The sequence below is a fragment of the Lemur catta genome, chromosome 5, assembly GCF_020740605.2.
Source record: "Lemur catta isolate mLemCat1 chromosome 5, mLemCat1.pri, whole genome shotgun sequence".
Taxonomy (NCBI): Eukaryota; Metazoa; Chordata; class Mammalia; order Primates; family Lemuridae; genus Lemur; species Lemur catta.
In genome coordinates this window covers 57,055,002-57,082,774 of record NC_059132.1, presented here as the reverse complement: position 1 = coordinate 57,082,774, position 27,773 = coordinate 57,055,002, and the positions used below count along the sequence as shown (strand labels likewise).

At 40.4% G+C, this 27,773-nt stretch overlaps 1 long non-coding RNA gene across 6 annotated transcripts in view; it reads right to left on the bottom strand.

The window, feature by feature from the left end:
• The window catches only part of LOC123638321, an 83,093-nt gene that overhangs the window by 27,839 nt on the left and 27,481 nt on the right, over nt 1-27,773 (bottom strand). The window contains exon 1 of one of the 6 annotated variants that reach the window (XR_006735310.1): nt 26,591-26,771. The exons of the other annotated variants lie outside the window; for them this stretch is intronic. This is a non-coding gene — a long non-coding RNA (uncharacterized LOC123638321). Of the gene's footprint in view, nt 1-26,590; nt 26,772-27,773 lie in introns of those variants that run through there. 6 annotated transcript variants of the gene reach the window in all.

The window sequence follows — 27,773 nt, the reverse complement described above, 5'->3', positions numbered from 1 at the left end:
AAACTCACCAAATCATAGGTGAGGATTGCAGGAGGGGAGACCTAAAGAGTTAGTTCAACATGGTTCATGCTTCCAACGCAACAGTCTCTACGTTGCAGATCTATGGCACCAAACACCACCTATAAATGTGCATGTTTGGGCCTCATGGGGTTTTAAACCTTTTAAATATTATTTTGAATATTTTAAAATGCATATTGCACACTAAAATATATATTTTCAGCTTCCCTGAAACACTAAAAATTTGGCAACCATGGGCCAGCATTCCTGAGTGGCAGCAAACGGGCAGGGCTGAACAGGGACTATCCCTTTCAGATCATACCTGTGCTCCTCAGCTGGCCACGGCCCCCTGCCTCCCTGTTGTGGAGTTCTAGCCCAGTCTCACTAACTTCTCCTGCCTGGTCCTTTTAGGCATTTGAATCTGTGATACCTCCTCTCGCCCCTTGCTCCAAGTACAGATGGTTGAGAATAACCGCAACATAAAGGTGCTTCAGGAAGGGTGTGAGTTCAAGGTTATAGGGCATGAAATGAACAGAAAATCATATGGCATCTTGATTAGAGGGTTAGCAAGACAAGGGACACCAGACAGAGAGCCTTCTCCAAGATCTTGGGCTTGTCATTTAACTTCAACGAATCTCAAGTTCCTACAGTTCCTACCATGTAAAAGATGGCTATTATTTATTACTCTGCCATTTCACAAGGTGGGTATGAGGATCAAATAATACAACGCCTGTGGGAAGATTGGAAAATGCTGTGTAGATTATCGAAGAGAATGGACACAGTATAGAAAGGATGAAAACCATTTACTGTCCCATCTCTGTTATATTATCCTTGGAAATCACACAACTAAAAGGGATCTTTTAATTTAATCTAGCCCTCAATTTTTTTTCAGATGAACAATCTGAAACCCAAAAAGTAGCCCTCAAAAAGCTTCCAATATAGTGAAGTAAGACAAAATATGTGAAAAGGTTGCTCACTCAGGGATACCTAGAACCACGTGAGGCTCTGTTAAGTCCAGGAGGGGAAACAGCAAGTCACTTGGGACAGTTTTTTTGGTTTTTGTTTGTTTCTTTATTTTGGGGAAAAAATAACTTAAATTGCTCCTGCCTAGGATTTCAAAATGTAAGAGTGACAGGTGCACCCTTGCTCTGAGGAAAGGATATTACAAGACACATATAAGGGAGAGAACCCAAAAGATGTCTCTCCCTTGATTACTGAGCTCAACGGATGGGGTGAGACAGTTTGCAGAAAAAAAATGTAAGTCTTCTGAGAAGTCTTTGGGGAACTCGACCCATGCCCCCTGAGATTCACAATTAGGACATCTGCCAGGAAGGACCACTGGCGAGAAATGGGAGGCCCAGCGGGGTGGCTTGCCAGGAAAGAAGGGGCCTAGAGTCAACATGAGGGTCTAAGGGTTCTGGTGAGTATGGGATGAGGCTGGGGACCCTTCTGTGTTGCTTCAGATCTTCCTAAGAATATATCCCAAGGCAAGATTAGATGTGGAAGAGGTTTATCAGGGGAAATGCCCCTACAGAATAAAAAGAGGAGGAAAAAGAAGGTAAGAAGCATCTTCATACCATGTTGCAGGGCAGACACTGTGAAAGGACAGAGAGAAGCAAGTCGGGTTAAAGGAAGAGAGTCTCAGAGCACAGAGCGGATCTGAAGACATCTCGGCCAGGCGGATGGTGAGCGCCTGCCCCAAAGTTGCCTGTTAGAAGCGTCTGTATGAGGTAGGAACGTCCTGATTCTAGTACTCCCCCCCGCCCCACCAATGTGAAGGTGTGACCATGGTAGCTGTGCTCCCTGCAGCATGTTCTCTTGAAGGGAGATCTGAGCTGCCACCTCTGTGGCTGCCACAGACACTGGCAGAACGTCCTGCTGCCACACTGTGCACCCACAGCTTCCACCGCCTATACAGGCATCTGGGCCTGCAGGAGGCAGAAGTATCCACCAAACTGGGAGAAACCAGCATTCAACAGCAGACTCACTAGAATTTCCCATCCTCTTTCTCTGCCTTTCTTTTAACAGCAAGACTTGCCTTGTAAGAACCAATAATGTAAACCCTTTCGTTCTTAAACAATTAGAGAATGGGGGTGTTGGGAAATCCCAAGATGGGGATAACAGACTTCCTGCTAATAATGGTAGGCACAGGGGGCGGGGGGAGGTCAAGCCACGAGTTGGAAAAATAATATGTGATATCATTATATTTGTACTGTGGCTGGAGAAGTGAGTTATACTGATTAAACATAGATACTTGAAGCATTAAATAAAAAAAGAAGGTTTTGATAGTGAGTCAATTCAACAACAGATCTCTAACAGCAGATATAATAACATACATTTGGCCAGGCGCGGTGGCTCACGCTTGTAAACCTAGCACTCTGGGAGACCGAGGCGGGCGAATTGTTTGAGCTCAGGAGTTCAAGACCAGCCTGAGCAAGAGCGAGACTCTGTCTCTACTAAAAACAGAAATAAATTATATGGACAGCTAAAATATATATAGAAAAATTAGCCGGGCATGGTGGCGCATGCCTGTAGTCCCAGCTACTCGGGAGGCTGAGGCAGGAGGATTGTTTGAGCCCAGGAATTTGAGGTTGCTGTGAGCTAGGCTGACTGATGCGATGGCACTCTAGCCCGGGCAACAGAGTGAGACTCTGTCTCAAAAAAAATAAAATAAAATAAAATAACATACACTTGTATAAGACTGTTCAGACTACAAGGACTTTTACATATACATTATATTTATTAATCCTCATGACACCCAGGAAAAGTAGACAGAGTGGTTTGTGTCCATTTTAGAAATAAAATCAGTGAAGATTAATAAACTTCTCAGAACTCCCCATACCTGTATGTAGCAGAGTTTGCACTGGAATTCTCTTTTTTTTTTCCACAAAAACCTCCTTTCTATTCCATTCAATTCCCTAGGTTGACTCTCTAGCTATACAAAGCAATGCCCTCGACAATAAACTCTTAGGATGTTAAAGGAAAGAGAGAGATCTCATTAGACTGGGGTGGTCAGGGCTGGCATCCCAGAGAAGAAGAATGGGACCTGCTTCTTGAGTGGTGGCAGGATGCAGAGAGAGGGGGAGTGGAAGGGTGTTCTGGCTTGGTAAAATGCAGGACACTGGGGAAAGGGCAAATAAAACAGTTTGACTGATACAGAGGAATAGTAGAAAGTCAGGAACAATAAATTGGGACCAGGTAGTGAACTTTATCCAGAAGGAAGTGGAAACCATCAGGATTTTGAAGGAGGGATGATGTTCCCAAAGCCATTGGTCTGGTGGTTCAAAGGAAGAAAGATGGACCTAGATGGAATTAGGATGGGCCTTATGGAATTAGTGTAGACAAGATAACAACAGGACTGGGAAATGATTGTATCAACATCAAATGCGGAAGAGCTGGGTGCTAGGGAAGTAGAAAATGAGCAAATTCCCATCACAAAAATCTCAGAGATGGTTTCCAGAAAGAGGGACTCAAGAGACAGCATCAAAATACAGATAAGAAACTGCTTTAAACAGCTTTTATCTTAAGAATTCTATATTTGGGCCAATCTTGAAGCAAATGAGGTTAAGAAATGTTTATGTTAGAAGATTTGCATGTAGAACACTGTTTTCCTCTTCTTGGTTTCAGGGCAGCCAGACAGAAGAAATTAAGTGTAATTAAATATAAAAAGTATCAATTAGCACTGATTCTCCCATCCACAGAGAGAAATGACCAGTTGGAAATGACTGATCTAATCCTCTCTCAGGCCTTAGAAGGAGTCAGAAACCCAGACATCAACCTAATCAAGTGGGAGACATCACAGTAAAGCAAATGGTCTCCTGTACACAAACAAGCGTTTTTTTCCCCAAAGTAGCTCTTGTTCAGCATATTGTTCTAATCTCCAAAGTAAGGATATTTGATGTCCTGTTAACTTATACTCACACAAATGAGACAGCCTTGGGTGAAATGGATTCTCAGTCTTGTGTGATATTTCACCCCTAGTTATCATTAGATATTAAAAACCTTTATATCTAACAAGAGTGAGTATGGTATTTTGGCAGCCTAAACACACTTAGCATCAATTCCCACTTTCATTAGTTTTTAGCTAGCAGATTCAAACCAATCACTTCTCTATTCTCAAAATGACTTCAGGTTACAGTGCCGAATGGGGTATTCCTAGGTTACAACTTTCTGCTCCTTCTGCAATCATTTTCGATGGGTCCCACTGAGCCCATATTGTTGTCATTCTGCCTGTCCCATTTCTCTCTGCTCCTTGCTCAGATCACACTTCTGCATCCCCAGTAGCAGTGCTCTTGCACCGTTTCCCACGGGGCGCTGGTTTCATGGCATTTTCTCATTGGTTTAGTCTCCTTAGCCTATTTCCCATCTTAATAGCCACACTGCAAACACATGCACACACAGCCTTGTGAGAATATTGTGAATATAGTGCAGGTGCTTTTCCAAAGAGTTATGTTAGGTTGAACAACATAAAACAATGAATTCGGTGGTTTGTACAGTAACGTGAAAATTCTCTTTCACTTAGCACACCCAAATCCTGCCCACCCACTGCCCACCCCTGAGCATAGCTGACTTTCCCCAGGGGCCCAGATACACCCGATCTGAATGATGCCCATTTTTCTGGGATAAACTTTCCCTTTCATATCTAGACAAAGCTCCCAGGCCACACATGGCAGGAGGTCTAGAGCCTCCCTCAAGATCTGCCTCTGCCCCCTGAATCAGTCCCCTCTGCAGCCTGCATCTCTGCTGTTGCCTGCACCTCTGTCCCCAGTTTCACAACTATCTTTAAATGTCTATTACACACTTGGATCTGTGTAGACGCTGCAGACACATCTCTAAGATACACCACACAAGGTCCCTGCCCTCACAGAGGGCAGAGGTAAGGAAGCATTGGAAAGTGTTAAAGCTTTGAACAATATGTTACTATGTTAGCTTTTTATTCCAATTTTTTATGGTGGTAAAATGCATGTAACATACAATTTATTATCTTAACCATTTTTAAGTGTACAGTTCAGTGGTAATAGTTCATTCATATTGCTGTGCAACCATCACCACCACCCGTTTCCAGACTGTTTTCATCTGCAAAACTGAAACTCTATCCCCTTTAAACACTAACTCCCCATTCCTCCCACCCCCCAGCCCTGGGAAACCTCTATTCTACTTTCTGTCTCTGTGATTTTGACTACTCTAAGTATCTCATATTAATTAAGTCATACAGAATTTGTCCTTTTTTGAATGTCTTATTTCACTGAGCATAATGTCCTCAGGGTTTATCCATGTTGTAGCATATGTCAGAAGTTCCCTCCTTTTAAAGCTGACTGATAAGGAGGGACTTATTTGTGTCATTTTGCTATCTATTTTCTATATACCCTATAGCTTTTTGTCCCTCATTCCCTGCACTACTGTCATCTTTTGTGTTTAGCTGATTTTGATAGTAAAATGTTTAAACTCCTTTTTATTTCCCTTTGTATATATTCTATTTTCTTTGTAGTTACCATAGGAATTGCATTTAAGATCCTGAAGTTATACATTCCAATTTGCATTTGTACCAACTTAACTTCAATAACATACAAATATGCTGCTTCTTTACATCTCTGTCCCCTCTCCTTTCAATTGCTGATGTCCCATAATTACATCTTTATACCTTGTGTGTCAAAAACATAAACTAATAACTTTTTAAATGTATTATCTTCTTAAATTATGTAGAAAAAAAACAGGGTTACAAATCAAAGTTATAATTATGTTAGCTTTTAGACTAATAATTGCTTCTTTATTGTATTAGTCTCTTACACCATGTAGAAAACAAAAAGTAGAATTACAAACCATTTTTACAACACTAATTTGTGTATTTGCCCCTATATTTACCTTTACTCTGATCTTTATTTCTTCATACAGCTTCATACAACTTACTGTATATCATCCTTTCATTTCAACCTGCAGGACTCCCTTTAGCATTTCTTGCAGTACAGGTCTAGTGGAAATGAACTCCCTCAGCTTTTGTTTATCTGGGAATACCTTAATTTCTCCTTCACTTCTAAAAGACAGTTTTGCCGGAGAAAAGATTCTCGGTTGACAAGTTTGTTCTTTTAGCACATTGAATCCATCAGCCCACTGCCTTCTGGCCTCCAAAGTTTCCGATGAGAAATATGCTAATAACCTTGCTGATGTTCCCTTGCATGTGATGAGGTGGTCACCTCTCTTGCTACTTTCAAGATTTTTTTTTTTTTTTTTGTCTTTGGCTTTCAAAAGTTTAGTTAAAACGTGTCTCAGTGTGGGTCTCTCTAAATTCATTCCATTTGGAGTTTGTTGAGTTTCTTGGACATTTATGTTCATATCTTTCATCAAATTTGGGAAGTTTTTGGTCATTATTTTTTCAAATATTCTCTCTCACCATTTCTCTCTCCTCTCCTGAGACTTCCACAATGTGTATGTTGGTCTGCTTGAGGGTGTCCCTGTGTACCTATTGCCCTGTTCATTTTTCTCCAGTCTTTTCTGTTATTGAGACTTGATCATTTTTGTCCTCTCTTCAAGTGTGCTGATTCTTTCTTCTGCTTGCTCAAATCTGTCTTTGAATCCCTCCAGTGAATTGTTCATTTCAGTTAGTGTTCCTTTCAGGTCCAGAATTTCTTTTTGCTGTCTTTTTAGGTTTGCTATCTCTTTATTGATATTTCCATTTTGTTCATACTTTTTTTTTCCTTTCTTCATGTCTTCCTTTAGTTCTTTGAGCATCTTTAAGAGTTATATTAAAGTCTTTGTCTAGTAGATCAACAATCAAGTCTATCTGGGGAATGAAGAGCAGAAATAATTTGCAGCCCCTACAAGTGTGTTGTGCTATTTCAAGTGTGTTATGCTATTTCATTGAACTAAGTGTGTTGAAAAGTAAAATAATTTGCTTATAGCTAACGGCCAAATTCCGCTTCTATGAACGGTGCTTGCTTACTCAAATGCTTGGTAAACAAGGCCCAGGCCCTGGGGGGGTGACTAGAAGCGGTGCTTGCTTACTCAAATGCTTGGTAAACAAGGCCCAGGCCCTGGGGGGGGTGACTACAAACAACTTACTGATAAAGGGGCCGAGGCATGATCAGCTCGTAAACAGCCTAACAGCCAGGACAACGTTCCTAATCGCAGGTAGACGGCTTGTGCAGGGGGTGTGTGTGTGGGTTTGGGCAATCAATATTGGACAATCTTTTGTAACAAGCTATAGCAAAAGTATAAAAGGGCATATGTCCCATTGAGCGGGGTCCTAGTTCGTAAAGAGACCACTGCGTTGGTGCTCTGGGACTTGGACCCTGGCTCGAGCCAGCCAATAAACTCCTTTGCCTTTTGCAGCCTTGGACTCTGCCATTCTGTTCCTGGGGCGGAACGGGGAACCGGTTCTAACAGGGAACAGCCTCTGTTGGTTTACTTTTTTTTTCCCCTTAAAACAAGAAATACTTTCCTGTTTCTCTATATGCCTTGTGATTTTTTGTTGTTGTTGAAAACCAACATTTCAATCTAATAATATGACACCTCTGGAAATCAGATTCTCTCCCATGCCCAGGGTTTGCTGGTTTTTATTATTTTTGTTTTTGCTTATATTGTTATAGGCTGTCTTTGTACCAAAGATCATCCTGAGATATAAACTTAAGGTTTTCTCAGGTCTTTTCTGAGCTTGTGCCTTTCCCTGGGTATGCCTGGTCACTTTCTAATTCCTCCCATATATATGGTTGCTTGTAAATGTCTCACTCTTTAATGTCTAATTCACAAAAAAAGGAAAAGAAAAAAAATGAAAGGAAAAGAAAAGAGTTCTGGCCCTTAAAATTCTCTGGAAGTCACTTAGCCAGAGGGAAAGAGGCTTGCAGCAATGGGGACTGGTGCAATAACAATGGCATTGTCTCTTTGTCTGCACCTCTGTGATCAGAAGCAGCAATTAGTAGGCAGAGAACAAATCCTTGATTTTGTAGGACAGTGTCCTTTTTGCCCATCCTGGCTCCTATAATCTACAAACAAGCTGTTTCAGGAAAAGTGAGTAACTGCCTGCCATGGGGCTGAGTGGGGGTGGGGGATGGGTAGCTGCTACTGTGCTAAGAGCTAAAATTGACTGAATAACAACAATTTACCATCTATGACTTCCCTTGGCAGTTGCAAGCCTTCAACAGACTCTAGAGTTCTTACATCAAACAGATTCTGCCGGTGCAATTGTGGTCCAGCTGGGGAAACTGATTCCTGCTACTTCCTATTCCACCATCTTCTCAGAATCCTCTCTGTGAAATTAGCTTTTCAGCTACTGTTAACAAGTTTTCCTAATATTAAGACTATTTAAAAATCCTTTGCCTTCAAAAGGTAGGCTTTGTTCTTATAGGACCAGAAATAGATTTGGAAAATTAATAGTTTTGCAAAACTTGCCTGATTCAAGCCATGAAAATGAAGAAGAAAATAAACATAAAACATTTCAAAAAACTTCAGTATTAGTCTTGTAAAAATTTATATTACAGTAATTATTAAGCACAATAAATACAGAGAATTTTATAAAAAAAAAAAAGAAGATCAAAATGCCTACCCAGTCTTTAGAAAAATGAATTTGCAGCAAGGAGAAAATGAATACACAACAAAGGGATCTTCGGTAACTGAAGGTCACTTGGTCCTAGCTGCTTAGAAGACTAACCAAACACATAAAATAAAAACAATTCTCATCAGGGTTAGAGAGTGATACGTAAAATCAAAATGAAGAAGTTCACCTGGATATTCATTCCCTTCTCCACACTATTCCAATTATAGCCATCAGAGTATTAGTAAAATAGCAGTGGCTAAAACAGGCCAAAAGGTGCAGAGGCAAATGCCAGGGAGGGTATTTTAATCCCTGCTCCATTTCATTGCCAGTTTTACAGATGAGACTGTCAGTCCTATTTTGGAGAACGTGGCTAAAACGTTTCAGTTGTTGAAGTGCAATGTTGAACGATCAGGCAGTTTCTCCCAATCTATTTCCCCCAACTCCACTATTGACTGATTGAAAGGACTTAAGGTTTTGGAAATCTAATATGTCTTCCTACCCTGGGGATAGTGGCAATAGCAACATGAATGTTGCTATGTGTAAAGAACATGCCAAGTTCATCTTCCCCTAGCACTAGGCACAGCTGGAAGGAAAGAAAAGGAAACCCATTTTAAAGCATTTTAAAGCTACTCTCTATTCTAGGCTGTGAGGCTGCTCTGTTTAGGATCTAAAATATGCTTACTTTAACCCATCTTTGTTGACACAGCCACAAACTTCAGCAAATACTGAAACCAGACTCAACTAGATTTCTTATAAACTTTCATATGTGAGTAAAATCCCCCCTTGATTTTGCCTAATGTTCATCTGCGATAATTTTTACCAAGTTCTAAAAAGGAAATCTTCTAGCATTTCCTATTCTATATTTTTCAGTTTAAAAAAAATGCCAGTTGGACAGCACTTATATCCATTTCAAGCTATAGTAAATTTTGCCTCTTCATTCTCTCAAAAGGTTACTTTCTAATAGTCATCCTGTGTACTTCTATTTTATAAGCAGTCCTTTCAACCCATGGAACTCTCACTGAGTCCCAAAGTAATAAGGATAATTGGACCTGCACTTGCAGAAGGAAAAATAAAAAGTTAAAATTAAAAAAGCATAAGCCAAAGCTTCAAGTTGGAGGGATGGGGGGGACCATCTCTTTTTCAAAGAGCCCTAACATGTGTTCACACTTAGCTGACTTCCGCTGAGAGAAGTGTGCTGTCCTTGACAAAGCTGAGGGCTCATATCCTCCGCTCTTTATTCTCAGACCTTCCCTGTGACCTGGTATCATAAGCCCTGTCTGGAGATATCTGAGCCTCTTCTTCCTCATGCAGTAACTGGCCACGTAACCTTGGGCCTATCTTTGGTAACTTTTCTGAGCTTCAGGGTCCTTGTCAATAAAATCCGGGTAATACCTTCTCTGCCTGAAAGCTCGAAAATAGACCCTTCCCATTTTAGATCCAAGCTCTCTAACCACATATTCAAGACCCTAGACAGTCTAGTCCCAATGTGAACATTCCAGACACCCTTTCTCTCTCCCCTGACCCCGTGTATGCAGCCTTGACTCTGACCCCCAAACATGCCCTCCTGTGCTTACTCGTCTCCATATCTCAGTTCCAGCTTCTCTTTCTAGATTAACCTCCTTCTACCTACAAAAGTCAGACACAGTCCCCAGGATACCTACTCCATTATGCCTTCCCTGATGTTCTCCAGTAACCCATTCTTTCTCCCTCCTGTTCATCCCCTCCTTTCGAAACCTTTCACATTCTTTGTGGTATCAGAGTTATTTATATACAGCCACATCTTCTCTATTAGATGTGGACAAAAACCTCAGTTTACCCATATTTCCATCCTCCTCTCGTCTCCACCCCAAGGCCCAGATAGAGTCTCAATCTTCAGTAGATGTTCATTAAATATTTCTTAGGTTAATGAATAAAGTGTATAGCCATTCTTCTTAGTGAAGTATGGCAAGAATGGAAAAATAAACAGCACATGTACTCGATACTAAATTGGAACTAATCGATCAACACTTACATGCACATATGGAAGTAAAAATTCAAGCAAAATCAAGAAGGTGGGAGGAGGGAGGAGGGGATGGGTAAATTCACACCTAATGGGTACAATGCACACTAACTGGGGGAGCGGCACACTTAGAACTTTGACTCAAACTGTACGAAAGCAAATTATGTAACCAAAACATGTGTACCCCCATAAAATTCTGAAATAAAAATAAATAAATAAAGCATACAAAGTTATTTCACTATGTTAGTCTCTCTTCACATAAAAGTAGGCATAGAAAAGGACGATCACATTTGCTAACTAGCTTGAGTCCACCTAAAGAAAAAGGAAACCAAATATTCATTATGAAATTAACGACGCTATAGATAAGCATAAGCCATGCATACAGGGACGTCAAAACCCTGTGATTGCCTCCAGCCCCCTGATTCTGGTTACTAAAAATTTTAGGAAAAGCATCGCGTGTGTGCTACAGCTGGCCTCCCACATTCATCCTCTAAGGACACAGTTCTTGGAACATCTCCTAGGTTAGGCTTACTCTGAGGGTACAAGGTGCTCTCCACCTACAACAGTTGAAACAACCTCAGCCTCCTTTGACACCTGGAACTTTGAACTCTCTCTGACGTTATGAGAAAGCACATTGGCTACTACAAGTATTGGGGGAAAGGAAAGGAGCCTCAGATATGTGATGAAATATCAACCTTGAAGTCAGATGGGGGGATTGATTCATTTCAATGTGCCTCTTTTGTAAGATGACTCGTGCTTGTCAAATAAATAACCTGGCTGCCAAAGATATGTCTTCCTTTCTTAGAAAGCAAACACCTCTCATCTTAAAAAGTCACATGTGCCTTCTCAAGTTTCACACATCAGTTTCCTTCCAAAAATGTAAAGAAATATCCAAGACAGGAGTGGGATCAGAACACCTGGGTCCGAGCCTCAAGCTCGCAGCACACATTCACATTCCTGCTCTAGCTCTTGCCCACAGCAAAGCTACACTCTCGCCTTCCTCTTCTCTGCTTTGCATCAACAGCCTCTTCTGAGTCCATCTCTGAGTGGATTATTTGTTCCTGAATCTGTGTTCATATATGACTTTATTTAGTACTTGGATATCCTGCCTGGTCAGTTGGGTACCTCTGTGGTTCTTGCCACCCTAAAGGATGATGATTTGCCCATCTTTTATCTCCAGAAATGAGCATGCTGTCTGACATAAGATCGTGTTTCTTCAAATCTGCCTTTGTACTTCCATGGTATAGAATTGTCACCACAATGTGTCTGTTCAGCACAAGACTAAGAATTTCCCAAACCCCTTTTCATCTAGGTAGGGCCATCTAGGCAGTTCTCCCCATGGTATATGAACAGAAGTGACATTTGCCTCTTTCAGGCCAGGTTGGTTAAGAAATGGCTGTGCTTTCTCCACCCAGCTGGAAGTAGAGGATTCCTAGTCCTAGAAAGACCACAAGATGGAAGGAGTCTGAGATCTTGAGGTATGAAGAAAGCCTCCCACCAGCAGGGAAACACCTTTCTTAGACAGTTACATGAGCAAGAAATAAACTTCTGTGCTAAGCCACTGAAATTTGATGCTTTGTTGTAGAAGCTTTATCCTAACTAATACAGATTCATACTCAACAATGTATATTTAATTTAATTTAATAATCTTATATAACCAACAATGCTTACCCTTGTCCCTCTAAAGTCTAAATCATAAAGTATGGATAAAGGAGAGAGAGTGTGAGGTGGGAAAATAGAAAGGAAGGAGAGATAGAAAAAAGGAAGAAGTAAGGGAGCGAGGGAAGGAGAGAAGGGAAGGACAGAGGAAGGAAGGAAGGAAAGAAGGAAGGGAGGGAGGAAGGGAGAAAGGAAAGAGAAGATACATGCAATGAAGAACTGTAGTCAAACTGCCATCTCAGATGTAAGCTGCCCATGTCCTCACCATCAGTTGAGTACATTATAACCAGGTCATTTGTTAATTTTGCTGCTATATCCACATGCCTAAAACATTCCCTGAGATATAATAGACAATAAATATGAGCTGACTTAGTAAATTAAATTATGGATTAATTAATATGGCATGCCTTTGCTCTCTTATGAAATGACCCCAAGAAATCAAATCTCCCTAAACCTAGAAATTATGGTCTCTAGTTAAGTATAAAATAATCTCACTCCGCAGAAAGTGGAAAAAAACAGCATATGTGACTATGACAACATGCATCTGAATACTTATGATGTGCCAGGTGCCCCATGGAATCCACGTTCTCAGGAAGCTTTCTTCCAAAATAATAGAGCATCACTTGTTATTAAAGAGCTGATATTTAACAGTTGGCTCTGCACTAGATAAAAGGCAGCATCCTGCCCCTTCTTATCCCAATCTTCAAAGCAAGTTACTTATAAGAATTTTTAGAAAAACTTTGAGAAGATGTTTTTGAGGAAGGAGAGCAGGGATAAGGAGACATTTCTAAAACAGAAAAAAATAATCCAACCTTAATATCAAGTAAGGGAAGAAGAGACCACATGTGGGGATGAGAACAATTTAATCTACACCGTATGGTCCAATGGTCCAATTATTGTAGTATATATATAACGCTAAATTCTGCCCAGCCCTGCTAATCAGACAGTGGCTCACTGTGTCTGTTTATCTCTGCACCATTACCCAGTTGTACAGTAAATCTGCGTTTCCAGAGATGGTCTAAAATAGAAACCCGTGCCGGCTAAATTTGTTGTGGGACATATCAGGCAACAGCTAGAAATTTTTAAATGACCAACTTGTATTCCACTGAGGCACTGAATGAATTGATCAGGGAAAAGCTAAAAATTGAATAGTATTTTTTGGAGTAGGCTAAGGTTAGTGCTGCCAATGAAAATATGTAACTACCAAGGGAACAGCTATCAATCACAGCTGATTTTCAAATACAAATGTGGAAAACATGAGATTAAATGGGAAAGGGGAACGTCTTCTTTTCTCTTCTATATGCCCCTTTCCAACTAGGTCAATCACGCAATTAAGTCACCAGAAAATACACTCAAACTCCCACCACAAAAATTATGATAGGCGATAACAAGGTTTTCCACCGGCTAAAGGTTTCCTCAGTTCAACAGCCTTTGGTCAGAAGATCAGATCGGCCATGTACCCTGCAAAGGGCTAATGTTCAATGGACCGATATCATGTGATTGATTGGCTTATAATATGGCGTGTGTGGTGCCGCCTTTGAGAAGAGTGCTCTCGGGAGAGACAAGCCCAGCTATTGTTTGGCTGCTCTCATGTTAGCGAGTGCCCTGCGGTAACCCTCGTGCTCTGAAATACTCATATTGGTTATTTCAAAGTTGGGTGCAGAATTGTGCTTTCCCATGTCTGTCACTAATGACTTGCAGCTGTTGCTAATCTGTGCCTCTGATTTCCTTTGATTACTATGTGTATTGATGCCTGTGGTAAATAGGCATCTGCCAGGTGTCAGCACAATCAGGGAAAAATATAAAAAGTTCCCTGTTTCAAATTCAATGTGACATTGTGCAAGTTGAGAGGCAGCCATTTAACTATTCAGAGGAAACAGCTTCCTGGGGCACCTCCGGCCTCCTGGCCAGGGACATTCCCCCATCCTCCTCCCCCACCCTTCACCCCCCTCCCCAGTTGAGGCTGACTTTCTTTAGGATTGTTTTCAGCCTCAAGAAGAGAGTTTCCATACACATGACATCAGTGGAGGGAAATAGCTAAGGTGGGTGGTTCTGACCCAAGTTTCTAGAGAGCAAGTGTCTCACCTGTTGGCTAAATTAAGCTCTAAAGGATCTTACCTGCCCCGTCAAGTTACCCAAAGCTTCTCCACAACGGCTGTCCTGTGTGGGCTTTTTTTGTTTGTTTTGGTTTTTCACCTCTGAGAAACACATCTTCTCAGGAAGGGCCCTGGGCAGTGTCCCCTTCTCCATTAGGAGAATCAGAGGACAACCTGGGGGAAAACAGAGCAAAACGGAGGCTTTCCCAGGAAAGATGCAAAAGTGGCTTCCCTGGAGCCCCTTTTGTTGTTGTTCTTAGGAAAGTTACAGACAGAGGTAGACTTTATCCATCTCTGACTCTGGTACAGTGATCCCGGAGCCTGACATAGGAGAAACGAGCCCCTGGTGTCCCCAGGCTGGGTGGTCTCTCATGGTTCCCTAGACCGCCCTCTACTGCAGCAGCCAGAACCACCCCTGACCCCCACCCCCAACCCCCAGACAGCCGCTGGCTCTGCCCTCTCAGGAAGGCGAGTTACTCGGCTTTCTGCGGGCATCTCCTTCTGCCATCTGTATATCATGAAAACAAGGACACGTTAGCCACATTTTGACAGGTTCACTGTTGTTTCCAGTTCTGAAAAGAAAAATCTTCCATGTTTGATGCCCAGCCACTATTTTATCACCACTAGGAAACAGAGCAAGAGGTAGATCTACTTTGGAGTTAATCGTTAGATTGCAAAGTTAGGCACCCCAAGGCAGGGAACGAAGAAAAAAGGCTGATCAGAGGAGACCTAGAATATTGGAGAAAATTATATGAGATCTCAAGATATGTTCATGTTCAATAGGTCATGTGAACCTTGTGAAACTCTGAAATGAAAATGAGAATCTGATGGATTTGTTGTTCTCCACTTGGGCAATTTTAAAACCCAGACTGTGGCTGGGACATTGATTTACAAGCAGAGCCCAGGAATGTTTGGTTATTTTTTATCAAACTGGAACAATATGTTCAATCGAGACATTTAACTTGTATGGCTACAAAAATCAGTCAGTAAGACAGTGGGTCCTAATAGTAGAGGAAAACAGTTAAAGCATAGTGAAAGAAGACCTCATATCTAAGTCAGAAGAAATAATTATAAGACTTTAGTAAATGCTCCTTAGCCCAGTGACTAAGGGAAACAGATACAACATAGCAGCCATCTGGATATTAACTGTAGGGTTCAAGAAGAAAACCTCTGAGTTGAGCAAAGTATAAAATTAACAGTAAGGAAAAATAAGACAATAAATTAACAAAGTTATAAGCCATCATTTTCAAAAAGAGACATTATATCCTTCCTGGGTATTTGGACAAGTAGTCTTGTTGTATCGAAAAATATTTCACTATGCTACATTTTATTCAAAGACCATAAGCAAGTCAACATCAAAGAAGATCTTGATATGAGTTGAGCATCCCTAATGCAAAAATCAGAAATCCAGAATCCTCCAAGATCTGAAACTTTTTGAGCACCATCATTGATGTAATAAGCAGAAAATACCATACCCAACCTCATGCGATGGGTCACAGTCAAAACATTATTTCATGCACAAAATTATTAAAAATGCTGTATAAAATTACCTTCCGGCCATGTGTATAAAGTGTGTGTGAAACATAAATGAATTTTGTGTTTAGACTTGGGTCTCATCCCCAAGATATCTCATTATGTATATGCAAGTATTCCAAAATCTGAAAAAATCAGGAGTCTGAAACACTTCTGGTCCATGCATTTTGGATAAGGGATACTCAACCTGTAGATTTAAAAAAAGGAACACCTTACTGAGAGGCATAAAATGCTGCCAAAGGGACTGGGTGAGGGTAAGAGATTGGACTTTGCTGCTGCCCTTTTAATCAAAGGTTCACAAAGTAGCCAAAGGCATCTCTCTTCTTGCTGACAGTCAGAAGAAAGATAGGATGAGATGAGACGTAGAGTTGATAATCATCCAGAAAGCCAGTAGAAAAAGGCTGGTTAGAGATGGGTATTACTCTATCACTACCAATCCACACAGCCAACTCCCTACCACCCCACCCCCAAAGGAATGCAGAAAATGACCTCAGGAAAAACATACTCTCAGCCTCACAAACAAATTGCACGACAGAGAAATCCTTGCTTTCCCAGGCCCTTGATGTAACCTCTTATAATAACCAGTAATTTTAGTAGTTGGCTTTAAATTGCTATCAACACATCTGAGCACAGTGTTGTCCAGAGAGACTTATAAAAGGAGATGTCTTGCTGGAGCTCTGTCAAGGGTCTGCATTGGGCTTAGGCAATGAGATTGAGTAGAATCATGTGCTGGCAGCAAGAGCCAATTGCAGCCAAATGAAGCAAGCAACTGGGTCTTTTGGCCGGCAACCTCCCTGAGGTTGCGCTCAGTGACTTAGAAGAATTAGAGAAACTGCAAAAGAAATCCATTAAAGGTACACTCAAAGGTGTTACCTTGGGTATCACTTTCATCGTGGGTGAAGGCATGTGCATATCTAATGCTTAGTGTTAACCAGTTGCAATGGCAACTGGCTCTTTTGCAAACACATACACAGGAATTTTGCACCCAGCTTCCCAAGTGTGATTCAAGGGGCGTTATCACTACAGAGCTGCTCTGCAAGTTAAAATACAATAAAATAATTAAAACACAAAAAGAACTGTGAAAAATGCTAAATATTGTATGCCCCTTTCCAAAGATTCTTAAAACACATTAGCACTTACGGACTCTGAGGAGTCTTGTACTTTAATAAGATTTAACATAGTTTAATCTAAACTTTTTTAAACATATTTGATATAAAACTCCTATATACATGTAGCATCTGTTAATATACCAGAAACAGTGTTCTGTGGCCAGGCCATTTTAATATAATTATTCATTTTTCTATATACAAGTAGAATAGTTTATTACTTACAAATTATTTAATAGCAAATGTAGGGTATACTTCTATGACAGATTGACATCTATATAATTCAGTCCATAAGTAGTTCATAATATTTAATTAATAAACCTTGGCAATAATCAAGATGAGACAAAAATTGCTGTCCAGTTGAAATCCCATGGTATGATGAGATAATTTGGGGTCCTTATGTCTTATTTGCTTATTTTATGTTTTGTGAAATACTTCATTTATATTAATGAAAGTGGGCAATGCTATGGTTTTTGCCACAAAGAATGGGATCTCAGGAAAATTCTACAAGTGTTTCATAATAACATTCATCTTCTATAGCCCCACCCCAAAATCTCCATATATTAATAGTATCCAGGCAGGTGAATTTAAAGAAGATCTCTCATGTGAAAGGCATGCAATAGAGCCTGAAGTCCCTGAACCTTGTTTTGGAGTTCGCTAAATTCAATAGAAAAGACAACTATACTGATAATTAAAGGCATCAGGCTGTAAACACTACAAAAGAACAAAAGAGGGCTGGCTCTCAGTTCTGGGAATATCAGGCAAGGCTTCATGAGGGGGATGTCATTTGAGTAGAGCCCTGGAGAATGAGTTGATCATCAAAAAGAGAAGGAAGAAAAAAGTACTACATTACTAGGGGGAAATAACACAAAAGAAAAGAGACAGATTGCATTTAAAAGATCATTTAGGGTCTTGAGTAGTACATTTGAAATGTGTCCTTGAGCAAGACATTGAGATGTGAAAATAAATTCAATAAACAACGAAGAACCAAGGAAAACTTTTGAGAAAAGAAGCACCCCCTGAAATAGGTATACTCTGGGAGCAGTGTGTAGCTTGGAGGAGGAGAACCGTCTAGAATAGGGGTTCTCAACTTGTGATCCTCAGGCCAGCACCAGCACCATCACCCAGGGAACATGCCAGGGAATGTGCATCCCTAGGCTCCATCCCAGACCTACTGAATCGGCAACTCAGTGGGGCCCAGAAGTCTGTGTCTTCACAAGTTCCAGGGAATTCTGATGCATGCTCAAGTTTTCAAATCACTGGTCTAAAGACAAGGAAACCAATTACATGGCAATTTTAATCATCCAGATGACTGGTAATGAAGAATTAATCCAGGTAAAACAATCATAGTAAGACAGTAAAGGACAGAACAGATGGGGCAGGGAAAGCAGCTGATTTTACCAAAATATCAGTGATCTGAGGGACGCAGATTATCACATCGCTTCAAATTCTGTCCCCAAATTTCCCAGACAGATGACTGCCTCTCCCCTTTTCTGTGTCCAGCTTGTAAGCAATATTATGGAAGCAAAACCAAACAACTTCTGAGGACTAACTAGATACAAGGAATGAGGGACAGAGAGGATTGAAAATAGCTCCAAGTTTTAAGCCCAGAAGTAGGCAGTTTAAAGATGCCTTCAACAGAGAGATGAACAACGAAAGCCCCAGGAGACCAATGGAAGAATGGAATGGATCCAGTGCTTAGTTTTTACTTATTTATACCACTACCTAGTGAAAAAAGAATTTACAGAGCTTCCAAAAATGCATGTGATACAGTAAGGTAAAATAACAAGATAACATTTTTAAAAGAAAGAAAACAATGAGGCTGGAGAAAAGTAAGGGTAGTAAAATAAAGCCATCAGTTGAGCCAGAGAGGCCACAACTTTGGCTTGAAGCTTCTACGTAATCACAACCGCAAGAGTCACAGCATCCGTGACAACAGAGCAAGTCAGTGACTTAGGAAAAGCCCATTTCTTCTTTGTACAGAAACGAGGGAGAAATTTCCACCTTGGACCATCGAAGAGGAGGTTTTTAATGCAGTAAACAATGTTCTCAATGCTGCCCTGTGAGATCAATTACTTGGTTTGAGAATGTCACATGGAATTATATGTGCCTTTCAAACTCAGAGAATATTGCCTGCAAAGTTGAGAATGTGAATCTGAAGCACAGAAAGTGAGAAATAAAACTGTAAATGAATTTGGAATTTTCCCACATGAACGAGATGCCCAGTGTGTAGATAAGAACACAATAAGACAAACAATTGAAAAGGTCCTGTTGCTATGAGGATTTATGCCTAAAGTACAGAAAACAGTATCTAAATAGAGACAAAATGTCACCACCAAGATTACATATTAATAGGTTCCAAACACGAATTAGTATTTAATTGAAAACATAAAAACATTTCCCTCTTGGAAAAAAAAACTAAATTAATCAAATTTTAAATTCATACAATAAATGAATGATTAGTATTCTAAAAGATTCAACATTGGATATAAACATTGATTTTATTGACTGGCAATTGCCCTCAGCAAAGTCAATTTATAAAATTTCACTTATGATTTTTTCAGAATACATCTATTGTATTAGATGTAGCAGGCATATTTTAAAAACTATAATCCCAAAAATGTGTTAGGAAAGTTTCTACAATTAATGATCAACACACTCTGTCAGCTCGATGAGCTATTCTGTTATGTCATGGAAGGCTAGAACTTTCTGATAAGGTTATTTCCAAAAAAAAATTAAAAGTAAATATATCCCAAAGATCAATGTATGAGTGAGGATTATTTTGGTTGCAATTATCAGAAACTTATTCTGACTTTAAAAATAGTATATATATTTATATACATCATATCAATTATCAATTATTGGAATGGTATATTAAGTGAGTTATAGATCAAAGGAAATGTTGAAAAGTCAGATCACAAGATTGGGACAGCAAGATCTAATGGACAGCCTGCCCAGGGGCACTGGTGTCATGAAGGTGAATCAGCCTCTGTCATTTTCCATCCTGCATTACTCAAATCAAGATTCCCAGTCCTGGGACAAAGAGGTTTGCTCCCCACACCCACCTCTTGGCTAGAGAAGGGCAGTGTCCCCTGATGAACAGCTCCTTTTGGGTTGTGTATAGCCTTTCTTAAAGAGATGTCAAGGTCATGCTATGACAAAAGATAACAGGCAGGAAGAGAACAACAAATGTTCACCACACACAGCAAGAGTGCATTTCTGGCAGGAAAGCAAAAACAAACATGGACATTGATGTCTAAAGTGAATTCAGTCATCATCCCAGAAACTTAAATATTTTCACATTCACACTCCTTGAATATCTTAAGAACCCAAGAATTTGTTCTAGGTTATCATCAATTCAGAAGGACTCTTCATCCAATCAAGAGGATTTTTTTCTATCAATAAGAACATAACAGGATCGCTTTGTCCTGTTCCAACATTTCATAAAAATTAAAACAAAACTAAAGAGAACCAGGGATATTGTTGACCTCATGTTTGAAATAAGCCAATGTTATATTCAAATATTAATGCAACCTTAGACAATGTTAATGGAAAATTAACTCCAAATGGCAGGAAATACAGTCTCAGTGACTTCTGTCCTGTACAGACAGAGCACTGTTTTGAATTCTGAGTTTTACAACTTAGAAAAGATGTGGCAAATTAAGAGTATGCTCAGAGAATATGACAGGATAGCAACAAAACCATTAGAATAACAATAAAGGGAACCGGGAACATTTAACACATAGAAAAGAGAACTTGGGAAGGAAATGCCAACGGTCTGGAGTGTACTGTGCCATGGGACAAGGAAAAACTGAGCATGAAGATCTAGAATCCAGTTCTTACTCTTTTTCTATTTAGCTATGTGATCTCAAGCAAGTTCCTTACCTTCTCTGGGACTTAAGTCTTCACATCTATAAAAGGAGGCATTGTGCTGTGAACAATGGCAGGAGGTTTTAATCAAACAGACCTAGGTTCAAATCCCACCTCCATTGCTTATTGATTATGTGATTTTGGTCTGAGCTTCAATAAAATACAGATAAATAAAGATGAAATCTTCCCCAAAACTTATTGTGAGGATTAAATAAAATAATGTAAAGAATATGCCTGGTACAGTGCCTGATGCATAGTTGATAATAAATTTAGGGTATACAATTCCTATTACCAACAAATGGTAAGTTTAATTATTCAGGAATATAATTCTATAAAATATGTGGAATGCCGTAAAAAGAAAGAGATGATAGTTTCCTGCAATACTGCAGGACCAGTGGGTAAAAGTTACAGGTAAGCAGGTGTTTCTTTAATTGAAGAAAGAACTTTCTAATAACTAGAACTAAGAAGAGAAAAAGCTGCCTGATGAAGCTGCCTTATGTTAGTTCCCAACACTAGGAATATTCAACAGAGGCACGAAGAATATCAGTCGGGGATACTACAGAACACCTTCTTATATTTTGAACAAGGACTATATAACGTCCCTTCCTAATCCAAATATCTCTGACTTTAAGCTGAGTGCAGCACCAAGCACAGATGTAGTTTGTAATATTAATGTACCACTGCCCTCTAGTGTATAACCTAAGAAGATAAAATCACCAGTGCAAAAAAAAAAAAAATTGTACAAACACTATGCAAAATTATTAATATTTTTATTGGCAAAAAGCTATCTCACGAATCATGGAGTGGTACTTTCTCATTTTCAGGTGAGGAAACGAAGGAAACAGAAAGCAAAACAACTAGCCCAAAGTCACACAGCTACACAGTTACAGAGCTGAGACTGGAATCTCACCCTCTAACTCTCAGGACAGGTTTTCCTGACACATCACATTCCTGCCACTGCAGCTTAGATCCAGGTTATCCCGGATATCATCACTTGTCTGAGCCAGAAGCCCTTGATTCTAGCAACGTAAGTGTGCAAGTAAAGTTTCCCTTAGCACTATGAGTCCAGCACATCCTCAATCGCAAGTTCAAACCCTTACAACCATTTTGCTGAAAAAAAACAATGGTTAATGAGGCCTTGTTGACAAGAATAGTCCATTATCAGCAAGCTAATGACCACTCAGGCCGCAGCAGGGATGCCAGCCTACAATTAGGTCTGCAGTGATGTACAAACAGAAAGGGACTCTAGTTATAATTAAACCTGATCTTTTAGTCCAATTGCTCATTAGGAAAGAAAATAAAACAAACCATAGATCCCACACAAGAAGGCCTAAAACTAATACTCTGGTCCAGGGATGAAATGCTAGGCCAATGATCTATCACTTCATGTCTAAGTACTTATCTCTGAGTGAGCATTTAAGCTTATATTCTTAATCAAAATACTTTTTTTTTTTTTTGAGACAGAGTCTCACTCTGTTGCCCGGGCTAGAGTGAGTGCCATGGCGTCAGCCTAGCTCACAGCAACCTCAAACTCCTGGGCTCAAGCGATCCTCCTGCCTCAGCCTCCCGAGTAGCTGGGACTACAGGCATGTGCCACCTTGCCGGGCTAATTTTTTCTATATATATATTTAGCTGTCCATATAATTTCTTTCTATTTTTAGTAGAGACAGGGTCTCATTCTTGCTCAGGCTGGTCTCGAACTCCTGAGCTCAAACAATCCGCCCGCATTGGCCTCCCAGAGTGCTAGGATTACAGGCGTGAGCCACCGCGCCCGGCTTAATCAAAATACTTTGTAGTGAAGGGGAATTGTTTTTCATCTCAGTGATTTTTAAGGTCATGACACATAGGATGGTGAATAATTTTTTATTTTCTTCATTTTGGTTATCACCACTTTCCCACGGTTTTTCCTATGAACCAGTATTACTTGTGTAATTAAACATGTTAAAAATACACTAAATCTTGGCAAAATCTCTTTAAGTATCAAAAATATCTAGATATAACTATAGGAATACATATAGACATAAACTTTTCATAATTAGAAAAAGGAGCTGGGCGTGGTGGCTCACACCCATAATCCTAGCACTTTGGGAGGCCAAGGCCGGAGGATCACTTAAGCTCAGGAGTTTGACACCAGCCTGAGAAAGAATGAGACCCTGTCTCTACAAAAAAAAAAAAAAAAATAGAAAAATAAGCCAGCTGTAGTGTGTGCCTGTATTCCCAGCTACTCATGAGGCTGAGGCAGGAGGATCCCTTGAGCCCAGGAGTTGGAGGTTGCAGTGAACTATGATGACACCACTGCACTCTAGCCTGGACAGTAGAGCAAGATCCTGTCTCAAAAAAGAAAAAAAAAGGAGGAAATATCTCTATTGAACGGCAACATGGTGTTGTAAAAAGTCAGCATGGATTATGGGTCTTGAAACCAGAGAAGACCAGAGTTTGCACGACAGCTTTGCTAGTTAATGCCTTTGAGACCTTGGACAAGTACCTACAATCTTTAAGGAGTGTGAATGTGATTACATGGAAGGTCTTATGTAAAGATCTTAGCAGATGCACAAGTGACCCATAAATTACAGGCTTCTTCCTCTTCTCCCTAGTCCCCTACATTATCAATTCTCCTTCCTCATAATTCCAAGAATATGTAGAAATCTGGAAGGAGATGTCTTACTCAGAAAGACCTACCTATCGAAAGACCTGGAGTGATAAGAAAAGAAGATGGGCCAGGGATAAGGAGGCAAAGTAGTAAGAAGAGGAGGCCAGTATTGACTGGAAAGCAGAGGGAACAGGCTTCATTTGGAGATGAACCCTCTGGAATGTTAAAAAGATGGGGATGAAATTGGAAGCAAGAATGAAGCTAATGAGATTAGAAGAGGCTTGTTCTCTCCATTTCTTCCCATTTAGTCCCCTTCTTTCCTTCTTGTCTCTTTTAGATTTTCCTAGGGAAATCAAAATTGAAGGGCTTTCTTAATCCTGTCCTCTCGCCCTTCATCTGCAACTCCTTCTCACTCTGTAATAAGTTGCTCCCCTACTCCTGTGCCTTTGAATCAGTCTCGCCAGCGTCCTTTGGAACCATGTGTCATCAATTTTCTTTTCATTACGTTACACTTTCTCACGCACACCTTCAGTCTGTTCATCTGTACTGGTCTCTCATCCATCTGTCTAAAAGCATGCTTAGGTTTTCTCTACACTTAATAGTCAATCCCGCAAGCCCTTAAATTGCCATGTTTTCCTTTGTGGATAATAGAAAGGGAAAGCAGTGAAGAATATATAATTTTTTAGAAACCAGTTCCTGTGTTCAAGGGGCTTATAATTTAGCTGTGGAGAAAAGACTCCTACTTCACTAGAAACAATGGTGATCAATAAAAGGCACTATAATTAAGTCCTAAATGTGTTGTCAGACTGAGAGTTTCTATAGCTTGGAGCACACAGGATGGGGAGTGCCCCAAAGTGGTATGTTAAGGGATGACTTGGAGAAAGTACCAGACAAGAATATAGCACATAGTAATCACTCAATAAATGTTTGTGATGTGATTTGAGATGAAAGGTTAGCTAAGCCTTAAAAGTTATCATAAGATCACCACTTCTCCCACCTACCTGACAATGATCCTTTTTCACTGGTTTTAAAGTGTATATGGCTTTGCATTTTAACAACTCTGAAAACAGGATGTGTCTTTTAATCAACCATACTCAGTAGGTGCTATACATTAATTGGCAGTACTTTTTCTTTCTCAGCGGTGTATAAAATAAGGGTACAACTTATGACTGATGGCTTCTTAGATGCCATAAAACACATATTTATTGCTCCTCCAGTATATTTCAGGCTATTAGTAGGGATATGTTAAAAAGAAATGTAAAGTTTCCCTCTTGTGGGGCTTCCATCATGGTGCTAGAAACAGATAATAAACAAATTAACAAGTATATAACACACTGAAGCTAAGTCCTGTAATGGAAACTGAGTAGGACCTAGATTTAAGCCTAGATCCCAATCTACCATGCTAGAAAATAAAAAGTATTGAGAAGTAAATTTTTTAAAAATCAGATTTCACATAAGGAGAAATTGCAATTTGGAAGGAATGTACATACATTTTGAGTATTCATCTTCTCCACTAGACCATGAGCTCCTTGGAAACACCTTTTTTTTAAAGGGCAATTTCTTTAACTTTACAACAAAAGCTGAAAAATATGGTATGGATCAGACCTGTGATCTCCAGGATCAGCAAACTTTTTCTCTAAAGAGCCAGATAGCTAATAGTTTCAGCTTTGCACATCGTACGGTCTCTGCCACAACTACCCACCTCGGCCACCACAGCACAAAAGCAGCATGGACATTACATAAACCAAAGGATGTGGCTGTGTTCCGATAAAACTTTATTTACAAAAACAGGCCACAGGTTGAATTGGCTCCACGGTGCAGTTTGCCAGCCCCCAAGCTAAATATTAATAGCTGCTCCTAAAGGCTCCTAGAACTTTGGAATTCTGTGACTCTGAGATCTATACGCCAAGACCTGTTTACCCACAACCATATACAGACCACAGACCGTCCCCAGCTTACAATGGTTTGACTTTTCGACCTTATAGTGACACAAAAGTGATACACATTCAGTACAAACCATATGTACTTCAAGTACCCATATGACCATTCTGTTTTTCACTTTCAGTATAATATTCAATAAATTACATGAGATATTCAACATTTTGTTATAAAATAGGCTTTGTATTACATGATTTTGCCCAAATGTAGGCCAGTGTAAGTGTTCTGCACATGTTCATGGTAGGCTAGGCTAAACCAGGTGTATTAAATGCATTTCGACTAACAATATTTTCAACTTACAATGACTTATGGAGACATAACCCCACTGAGGATGAGAAGCACCCCTATCCTATCCACATGGTCCCCAGATTTTTAGGAAAGCTACAAAAACAAATAAACCAAAAAAGGGGAGCAGCAATATTTCTGGTGTATGGTGAGTAGAGATGAACCCATTTACAAAGGTTTACTCAAAGACCCAAAATTTCAACTCATCCCAATACCACACAGCCTTCCAGATAGATTTGAGGCATCCTGCACTAAAAAGCACAGGTCTTTTTACAGCCAGCCACAGGTTGGAGGTGAGCAGGTGATTAGTGAGGTCTGCATGCTCAGCCCTGGCTTGTTCCACTGCGATCAATTACACAGCTGGTTACAAGTGTGTGTTTGCACCTGTTCAAGCCTTCAAATGTGCTGATCCGATATTAATTAAACAACTCCTTAAAAGCCAGTTAAAAACAAATTAGACCCTGCCATCCCGTGCGTGTCCCAGCCTTCCCTTGGTAGCTCTTTATCTATAAGGGATCATCCACAGAGGGTAAGGCACAGTGTTTCCTTGTTATTAGGGAGGGGCTCGTTATGCCCCATCAATTAGTGCTGCCGCCGCTTAGTGAAAAGAGTTGTTGGTACATGGTACATATTAGTAACTAATTAATAAGGGTTGATTGGCTAAGCTCCCTCACTTACAAGGTAGAACAGGCAACAGCCATCTTGCATAAGGACTATTGATTAGAACAGGGACATCAAGAGTGTACTAATAAAATGAAAGTTGTGATGGAGACCCTCATTTTTCTGAATGGGTTAAGAGACTGCAGTCCATAGCTAAGCAGTACAGCTTCCAAATGCAATACATTGAAACGGCTTGAGTTGTCACGTTGTTTTCCTTCAAATCATTGAGAAAGGGAGGAGACTAGCACCATGGCAGGTGAACTTAGGAGCCGGTCTCAGGGAGGTAGAAAAATGGCACACAATGGCAGCCTCCCTCAAGGTGAAACCCACCATACAAGGGAAGCTTTCCAAGGGTGCAGGTGATGTCCTTCTCAACACCTTCATGAAGAGAAAGTCTTCTGAGCCTCTCATGGCAGGTCACATAAGAAATCCACTCTGGCTGGGTGCGGTGGCTCACACCTGTAATCCCAGCACTCTGGGAGATCGAGGCGGGAGGATCGCTCGAGGTCAGGAGTTCGAGAGCAGCCTGAGCAAGAGTGAGACCCCATCTCTACTAAAAACAGAAAGAAATTAGCTGGACAAGTAAAAAGATATATATAGAAAACATTAGCCGGGCATAGTGGCGCATGCCTGTAGTCCCAGCTACTTGGGAGGCTGAGGCAGAAGAATCGCTTGAGCCCAGGAGTTTGAGGTTGCTGTGAGCTAGGCTGATGCCACGGCACTCTGGCCCGGGCGACAGAGTGAGACTCTGTCTCAAAAAAAAAAAAAAGAAAAGAAATCCACTCCAACATTTCTATTTCTCTAAGCCTCTCCGCCTCATGCCAGGGTAGCTTTGACATCTCAACCACATTAATTATGGGCCACCACTGAGTTTGAGTTTTAGTCCACCAACCAAGTAAGCAATTAGAGCTACCTCTAGCTGCTCAAGCTGACGTGTTAAATCTGGAATTTCTAGAAAATACAGCCATATCAACCAATTCCATTCTATCTAGACTTATATTCTACCTTTCTTAGTCTAGCACCCTTAGAATCTATTCCCACACATGTTCCTCAGATTTCTACTGATACATATTATAACCAAGTCTTGGAATTCTTTCAATACATGGGCTATTTCCTCTTCAGTCATAGTGTGAGCCTATCAGCTTGGAGCATGTGAGATTTGACCCTAGTTATGTGTCTGTTAGCACCAGTTGTGGTGAATCTTTAGGAAAGCAATATGCCTTTGAAGACATCTGCTCCTGGTGAGGTTATCACAAAGGTTTTCAAAGCAAAGGAAGGCTAGCCTCCTCAGCCCCAGGAGAGCAAACTATTCTCACTGACAAGGGAGAATCAAAGTGCTTTAGGGGTTTGAGATTGTCAGTTTCATCTGCATCCATAAAGATGTTTGGACAGTCCACGTTTCAGGATTCCAATCTTTCCAGTTCAATGCCTTAACCATTCCATGAGAAATCGGCGAGATTATGAATTCAACAGGGATTAAGTTCAGCAACCTGCACAATTAAATTTTGTGTTT